This window comes from Apium graveolens, chromosome 11, assembly GCF_009905375.1.
Source record: "Apium graveolens cultivar Ventura chromosome 11, ASM990537v1, whole genome shotgun sequence".
NCBI classification, from domain to species: Eukaryota; Viridiplantae; Streptophyta; class Magnoliopsida; order Apiales; family Apiaceae; genus Apium; species Apium graveolens.
Window position 1 is genome coordinate 203620476 of NC_133657.1, and position 8165 is coordinate 203628640.

The 8165-nt window shown below is 33.2% G+C and overlaps 1 long non-coding RNA gene across 1 annotated transcript; it reads left to right on the top strand.

Annotated features, from left to right (window-relative positions):
• Positions 1-7109: 7109 nt before the first annotated feature.
• LOC141697294 (uncharacterized) lies at positions 7110-7934 on the top strand. The gene is made up of 4 exons (XR_012564662.1): positions 7110-7217; positions 7305-7424; positions 7650-7702; positions 7806-7934. It is a non-coding gene; the product is annotated as an uncharacterized LOC141697294 (long non-coding RNA).
• Positions 7935-8165: the final 231 nt, after the last annotated feature.

Here is an 8165-nt window from a genome sequence, read left to right on the forward strand (position 1 = left end):
ATCTTAGGTGCAAACACAATCACTGCCAGTTCCAAATCATGCGTAGAGTACCTTTGCTCATGAGGTTTTAACTGACTAGAAGCATATGCTATCACTTTTCCATGTTGCAATAGTACAAAACCTTGTCCTTTATAAATCCTTAAATGTTCCACATATTCCGGTTTTTTTTTCTCAAGGTTTCCAAAGAAATCCTTAAATCCTTAAATGTTCCACGTGCTTTAACTTTTATTTTCTCATGGTTTCCAAAGAAATCCTTAAATGTTCCACATGTTCCGCTTCTGACTTGGAATAAATCAAGATGTCATCGATGAACACAGTCACGAACTTAATAGATATTTTTTAAAGACTCGATTCATAAGATTCATGAATGTAGTAGGTGCATTTGGTAGTTCAAATACAATTACTAGGAACTCATTATGTCCATATCTCGTCTGAAATGCCATTTTAGGTATATTCTCTATCTTAATCTTTAATTAATGGTAACCAGATCTTAGATCAATTTCCAAAAAACACGTTGCTTCTTTCAATTGATCAAACAAATCATCAATTCGTGGTAGAGGATATAAAAGATCTGCTAGCTTTAGAATCCATTAACACTTTGGCCTCTATAGTATTTATAGTCAGTGTATCTGCTACAACATCCGCGTCCTGGAAAACATCTTTCATTGTCATATTAAAACTTCGGGCCCTTGGTTGAGCTGGTTGTGTTGATCGAGGCGATGGTCCAACAATTTTAAGAACATTGGCCTTCTAAATGGATGCCTTGTAATTTCTCACCATATGAACAACTTTTTCGTATTTAAAATAAGTCACTTCTGATTTTCCCGCGTCATTTATACATTCGGATGAAAAATGGCCTTTTTGATTGGACTTGAAACATGTAACATTGTTATTGTTGCATTTCGCGGGTGTCTTTTCCCATAAAACTTACACTTTGGAATTAGAGGCATATTGTCTCTCACCGGTTGACCTGATCTTTAAAAATGTTTCATTTGATTCCCATTTCCTGACATAAACTTCCGAAATTTCTGACTCAGATTCTCAACATTCCTTCCAAGCTCTCCGTTGAACTTCAAACTTCTCTGGTCTTGATCTGCATTTTCCATTTTCCTTTTCTTCCCTTTATTTTCCTTTTTAGTTGCCTCTCTTTCTCCTTTAACAACGCATCATACGTTCGTAGCTCAAGAAGAGCCACCTGACTTGGTATCAATAATTTAAGTCCTTGTTGGAATCTCTTTGCCTTCTTGGCTTCCATGTTCACATATACTAGTACAAACCTTTCCAAATCTGAAACTTAACCTCGTACTCGGATACTGACATATTTTCCTGCTTCAACTCTAGAAATCTAAGTACTTTTCGTAAAACAAATTTGTGAACTTCTTCTATGATATAACTTCTTCTTCATGTACCGATTTTGTAGACTCCCATCAAAAATTTGCCTCAAACTTTATATAATAACTTGCATACTTCATCTTTTTATCATCCTTAACTTCAGCTAATTCAAAGACTTTCTCCATTTCTTTTAACTAAGACTTGACTTTAATCAGATCTAATACTCCTACAAACTCTGGGGGATGTACAGATTGTAAGGTTTTGAAATTACCAGTTCTGGGTGTTGGGAGTTGCTGTTGAGCAAACACAGTTGTTTGTTGTCGTAGAAGTTGGAGAAATTAATTCATCTCAAGGGTGTCTTGGTTTTGATTCTGGTTCTGGTTTTGAGTTTTATCCTCAGCGTTGTTTGGGGTAGTGGTCAATTCATAAACCTGATCTGACTTCACATGAAGGAGTAAGAAAGCTAATATGTGCTTTCTCTTAAACTGAAATCCAGATTTTCATAATACATCATATAACACATTTCTTATCAAGTAATGTCCATATTTGTACCATGGTTGTGTTTGACAATGAACATCGTGTTCAAATACATCCATCGGAGACGTGCACAAGGGACACTGAACTCCACTTGAAAATAAAGGAATCATGAGCCAGTACCCCAGTATCATCTGATATTGTATTGACATTATACACTATCCTAATTACTCAACGAGAGTGGCGAATAGGAAATCCTGAGTATGTGTGGCTCCCAAGCACCATAAAATTGCTATTTGTCTCTCATAAAACTTAAATTTATTAGGTAGATTATCAAAATACCACTAAAGTAAAGGTTTGCCAAATTATGCATTGATTTTTAGGGGACAAACCCTTTAGTGGATAATTTAAGCAAATCTATATCAGAGAGTACAGTTTGCATCAATTCTTATGCTAAAGTAAAATGATCATCGATTGTAATCATCTCACATCCTCGTAAAATATGATCCTACAAGTCAATAGATTGGATGGGAGAAGTCACAAATATAAATTATCTAGCGTTGCCTGCATCATGCACACCCAGACCACCTGAACGAATAGGCAAAGTCGCTAACCACCACGGAAGGTCACCAAAGTCAGGCCCTTCCGACATTACAATATTGTCCAATTTCTTTCTCAATACGGTATAAAACTGAGCAGAAGTTTCTCCAAAAACTTTTGGTGTGCAGGTGCATAAAAGTATAATAGAGTTTACTTAGTCCCATACAAAACCTAAATAACATAATCTCACATTGAGATCATTATATTTCTCCGAAGCACCCATAAGCTCTACATACTTTACCATTTTCTTTTTAATAAATTCCTCTACAAACTCTTCCTCCATGCTAGTATAACCACCAAGAAGTTTGAACTCTACTTGAGGCCTACCAATATTAGGCGGAAAAATTCCATCTCGAGAAATGCGTGGTTTAGAATCAGGCCAAAAACACTCCCATCTTCCCTATATTAAGCTCTAAACCCAGTACTGGCCCATCAAATTGAATAATAGTCAAGGTCTTAGAGACCTCAAATTGAAGAGAAAGAGCGCTTACCTCACATATTCTAAGAAATAACAGATGTAAAGTCAGTGCAAAGAGGAGATGTCCCAATGTATCCTCTTGCTATATACCACGAGCTGACCTTTAAAGAAGCCCCACCCAAGAAGATATAAGCGAACACCTACCTCTAACTTCTTCAAGAATTTTTCTTTTATCAATCATACTAACACTACTAGAAAAAAGACCTTAGACATCGGTTAAAAACCGATGTCTATGTAAAAAATGTATGATGTCTTCGCGACTGATGTTAAATGTATTTTCTCATAGACATCGGTTAAAAACCGACGTCTATATAATATTACACAGCATTTCTGGAAAATTTCTGATGTCTAATTCATATTGATGTTATATAATTGTGTAATGTCAAGTTCAGAAATGTAATATTAGAACGATTAGGCCTATTTAAAACTATAACACACAAGCAATATTTATAAAATAACATCGATTACAAATAAAAAACCGATGTCTATAACCTATTAGACATCGGTTGTATTTAAAGAACCGATGTTAATTTGAACAATAGACATTGATTGTTTTCTAAATAAGCGATGTCAATTTGAACAATAGACATCGATTATTTTTTAAATAACCGATGTTAATATGATAAATAGACATCAGGTATTTATTTTTGAATTGATGTTATTGCCTTGTTTATATGTGCTAATATCCCTTTATTAACATCGAATATTAAACAATATATTAACCACATTATTGAAAAACCTTAATTCTCAAAACTCAACCAATACATGTACATTATTACTCAATTGAATTCAAGATCAACAAATTCTCAATGTGTACAACTAATATCAAATATGTTTATCATTCTAAATAAAGTACAACTAATGTGTAAAATCAGCCATATTTCTATTTCTAGTACTCAAGTCATCCCCTTTCATGCGAGTGGAGAGGTCCCCTCTCGCTGTAACCTCAACCATATAGAATCGTGCGAGTTCAGCAAGCATCATTGGGTGGAGAGGGAGCACAACAACAAATTCAGCAACAAACTATTCTGTGAGTTTCGCCTTGAGCATTTGATTCCAGAGTACCAAAGCCCATTCACTAGGTTGGTTAAGACCATAAGCATCAACAACAATTAGTGCCTCCTGAAAACGGGATTGCTCGACCAGAACACGTCTTGCATTAGTTTCCGATAGATTTAGCCACTTGAAATCTGGCATTCGGAGCTGGAGGGACACGAGGGAAGCCCGAGAATAGGCAGCATGCGTTTTGTTGCAAGCGTCAATGAAGGAGTGAACTTCAATAGCTTCAATATAATAGTGCATCGACTCTAGGAGGTCATCATTCTGATCCTTGTCGTAGCGATAGAACCACTGCTGAGATGATTACTGAGCTCTCGACTCCAGAAGAGAAGCAGTCTCATGCTTCATGTCAAAATGATTATAAACCTGTAACATCAAGAAAACTTTGTTAAATGTAAAACCTTCCATGCATGTAAATTTCTGAGAACCTGAAGAATTTCCGTCTTACAGTGTACCAATAATTTAACACTGCAACAGTTTTATTTCATACAAACTTGTAGGACCATATTATAGCTCTAAAATAGCTAATTCACGGGTATTTTTCACTTTTGTATGAATTTAGGACAAAATAAGAAGTGGACAAAGAATATTTTTTTGTAAAGGTCTAACAATCTGTAGAGATTCAATAATATTTTATTGAGCTTGCTATTTAGAAAGACTAGTATGATATACAATAGACTGGATTTATACTCTACATAGTCTATCAGACGATCAGGACATTAGATTGGCCTATGTTTAATGTTTCCATTTCAATAATGCATGAAAGTAGTAAATATCTATAACCTAGGATACTAACCATAGCAAATACAACAAGGTCATTCAGATTAAACTGCTTCAGTGATGTCAGAACAGCCATTCGAAACCCTCTAACAGCCTCAGCAGTGCTGAAGTTCGAGTCTGCAACAGCTGAATACTTTTGAAAATGAAGATCTAGTTGCCCGTTCTCAATAAGAATTCCTAGTATGAAGTTGAGCGCATGAAAGCTCCCAACACCAGTTATAAGACGAGCCAAACATAAAAAATCACTTTCTAACACATAAGCTTCAACCCTGGTGGCTGCAAGGGCTACTAAAACATCAACTCTATCAAGACAAGCTGATGACTTGTAAAAGTGGTGGGACAGTATTAGAAGTTCAACCTAAAAGGAAAGTATTAGAAGTTCAACCTAAAAGATCATAAAAATGATTGAGAACTTAACTCTACAAAGTGAAGAGAATCAATAATTTAACTCGATTCAGGAGTCTACTCATCGATTACTAGGAAGCTCCATTGTTAGAGCTAAGTATATTATTCTATTATATCAGATCCATGCCCAAAACAAGAATTTTCCAAAAAAAAATCATAATGTGCAACAAATACAAACTTAAGACAGTTTTACAATTCACTTCATCTCATGATATATGACACCATTTATTATTTCAAGGTCACAAATAATGTACCTCACATGCATGTGGTATTTCCTGCCCAGTAATCACTAATCGCATCAGAGCATGGCCAATTTCAGGTTCTGAAGGACAGAGATTTGCCCACTTAAGAAAGTCTGAAAATCTCCAAAGCAGAGGGGCAGGTCCTTCCTCTTTTTGAGAATCCATATATCCCCCACGGTGTGCAGCCAATAAGCCCTGCAAAATAACAAATTACCTATAAACAACAAATATCAATTTAATGGTACCTTTGAACTTATAAGTAATATTAATATTAATGTCGAAGTAGTACAATAAATTTTTATTAAAGAATTTGAAAATAATATAAACAATTTTTATTGATGAAAATCAATAAAAGTTAAAAATAAATAATTTGTCAAAACAATTTATTTCAAATGATATAGCATTTTAAATCGTTTTATAACTTGATGATGGCTTAATAATATACTTTTGGGCCTATCTCATGATCCTTATATTATATATTGTAAAATACTTGATAAATTTTAATATTTTTGGGCCTACGTATATAGCCCATAATAAAGAAAATTCTACATGTTAATAGCCCATAATCCAGACTGTCACATGTGCTCCTTTCATGATCATTCTAGATGTTAGATGGTTTTAGATAGTCCTAGAATGTTCTAAATGTTCTTTTTTCTTCTTTTCATGATTATATAACTAGATGTTAGATGGTTTTAGATGGTCTTAGAATGATCTAAATGTTCTTTTTTCTTCTTTTGATGATTATATAACTGGTTCCTCTTTCATCTAGATCTATCAACACAGACATTGTACAACATTCTAGAAAAAATCTTTCTAATCATCCCTCTAACTTCCTAATCATCCCTTTTCTGGCAAAACAAAATAACTCACTCCAAATTTCTCTTTGTCTCTTCCTTCTTTAGCAATCTATTTGTCTCTTCCTTCTTTAGCAATCTATTTCTCTCCACAAAACAAAAACAACCTACTGTTCTCCAAATTAAATCGGGAGCTTAAATATTCATCATTAATCATTCATTAACATACAACATATTGAGATTATAATTTCTCTCATGAGAAGATATACTGTATTTTCTTTTTGTACAATTTTTTTGTTTGTGGTTGTGATTGATTTCAGGTATGTTATTTATACTTACTCATGTTATTGAATTTATCATATTCCTATGTAATGGTAAGAGAGTTTATAGCTAACCACCAATATCATAAAATTTATTGGAATCCTTTCAATTGAATGAATTGAGGCTATATATATGTAGGTGTAACTTCATAAAATATTATTATTGTGTATGCTCATAGTATTTATATATTTGTAGGAAACAATGAAGATAGTGCTCCATAAATTTGGTGGGATGTCACGGGGAACCAGGTGATTCGATAATATCATAGATCATTCTTTATTATATAATTATGTTTATATTTTCATTTCTTTTTGGCTTGTTTCATATTTTGAAATAGTATTTTGAATTAGTTTAAAAATAAAATATTTAACTTTGATTTAATACAAAAATAATTTGGCATTTCTAAACACAATTTTCTCTAACTAATTATTCTCATAAATATATATAATTTTAATAATAAAATATTTTACATTTTACTTTTATGAGCTTTAATCTCTACAGCTGCTGATTTTAAGTCAACCTTTTAATTCGGATCAGTTTTCTAGCCTTGGTAGATTGTTTTGTAGCATATATATTTTTCTTTATCCATCAATAAGAGATCGAAGAGTCTTTCTTTTTTTGAATCAGATGACTCGATACATGAATCCCTGGTGTAGCTCTCTTTTTCTCTACCAGCTGACTGTGGCAGGCTTGTGCCTTTCTTTCTTGGGAAAGGGCTGTCTTTCAAATCAGGTTTGTCTTTGCTACTTTTTCATCTTTTACTTATTCACTAAGTTCCTAAATGGCATCCCTTAATCATTGGTTTTTTTTTTGCATCAGTTTCCACCATCCAAGAATTATACACCGGACTTATGTCAGCCAACACGGAGATGATTTCAAGAAAAAGATGGAGAGGGGAACAAGGCCTAGGCATTACTCACCCAACTCATGTCTGAGGAGGTGATTTCTTATGTTCCATCCAAAGTGATTAATGGCATGGATTTGGAATATCACGTGGCCTATAACTAGTTTCTATGTTTAAATCCAATAAACTTCGGTATTTACTTGTCTCATTAATTTGGAAATTTTCTCCCAGATTCAAGTATTGGGGTTTTAAAAAATATATCAATTTTACATATATAAAGCTATTTTATGATAATTTATATGCTTTTTGGATAATTGCAGGAAACAATGGAGAGAGTGCTCCAATAAATTATATTAAATTAAAAAATATTACAGTAAGTTGCATAATATTTATAATTTTTTTATCATCTGTATTTTCAAAATATATCATCAATATAGCCTACATCAAGTCTATTCTCGATTTCTTTTATTTTGCAGGTGTTGGTTGTTACTCCATCATAAGCCTCCCCAATAACTATAATGATTGTTAAAGAGACTAATTTATATTAAGGTGTCTTAGATTAGTATAGTGAATAAGAGAGTTTATTGTTCATTTGATGATTTTAGCTCAAGATTTGTAATAAATCAATATATGTCTTATTTGATTTTTTTTATAAATTACTTAATTATTTTGTTAGAACAATTCTTGGGCATGTTACTCTTTTCCATCATTCTTCCATCATTCAGATTCCAACAAGTAAATCCCATTTAAAAGTAGGGTCTAGGTAGTATAAGATATAGATGGAATGAGGGTAAATTTTTTGAGCAAGAGTAATCTTACCCAAACCTCCCATTCCA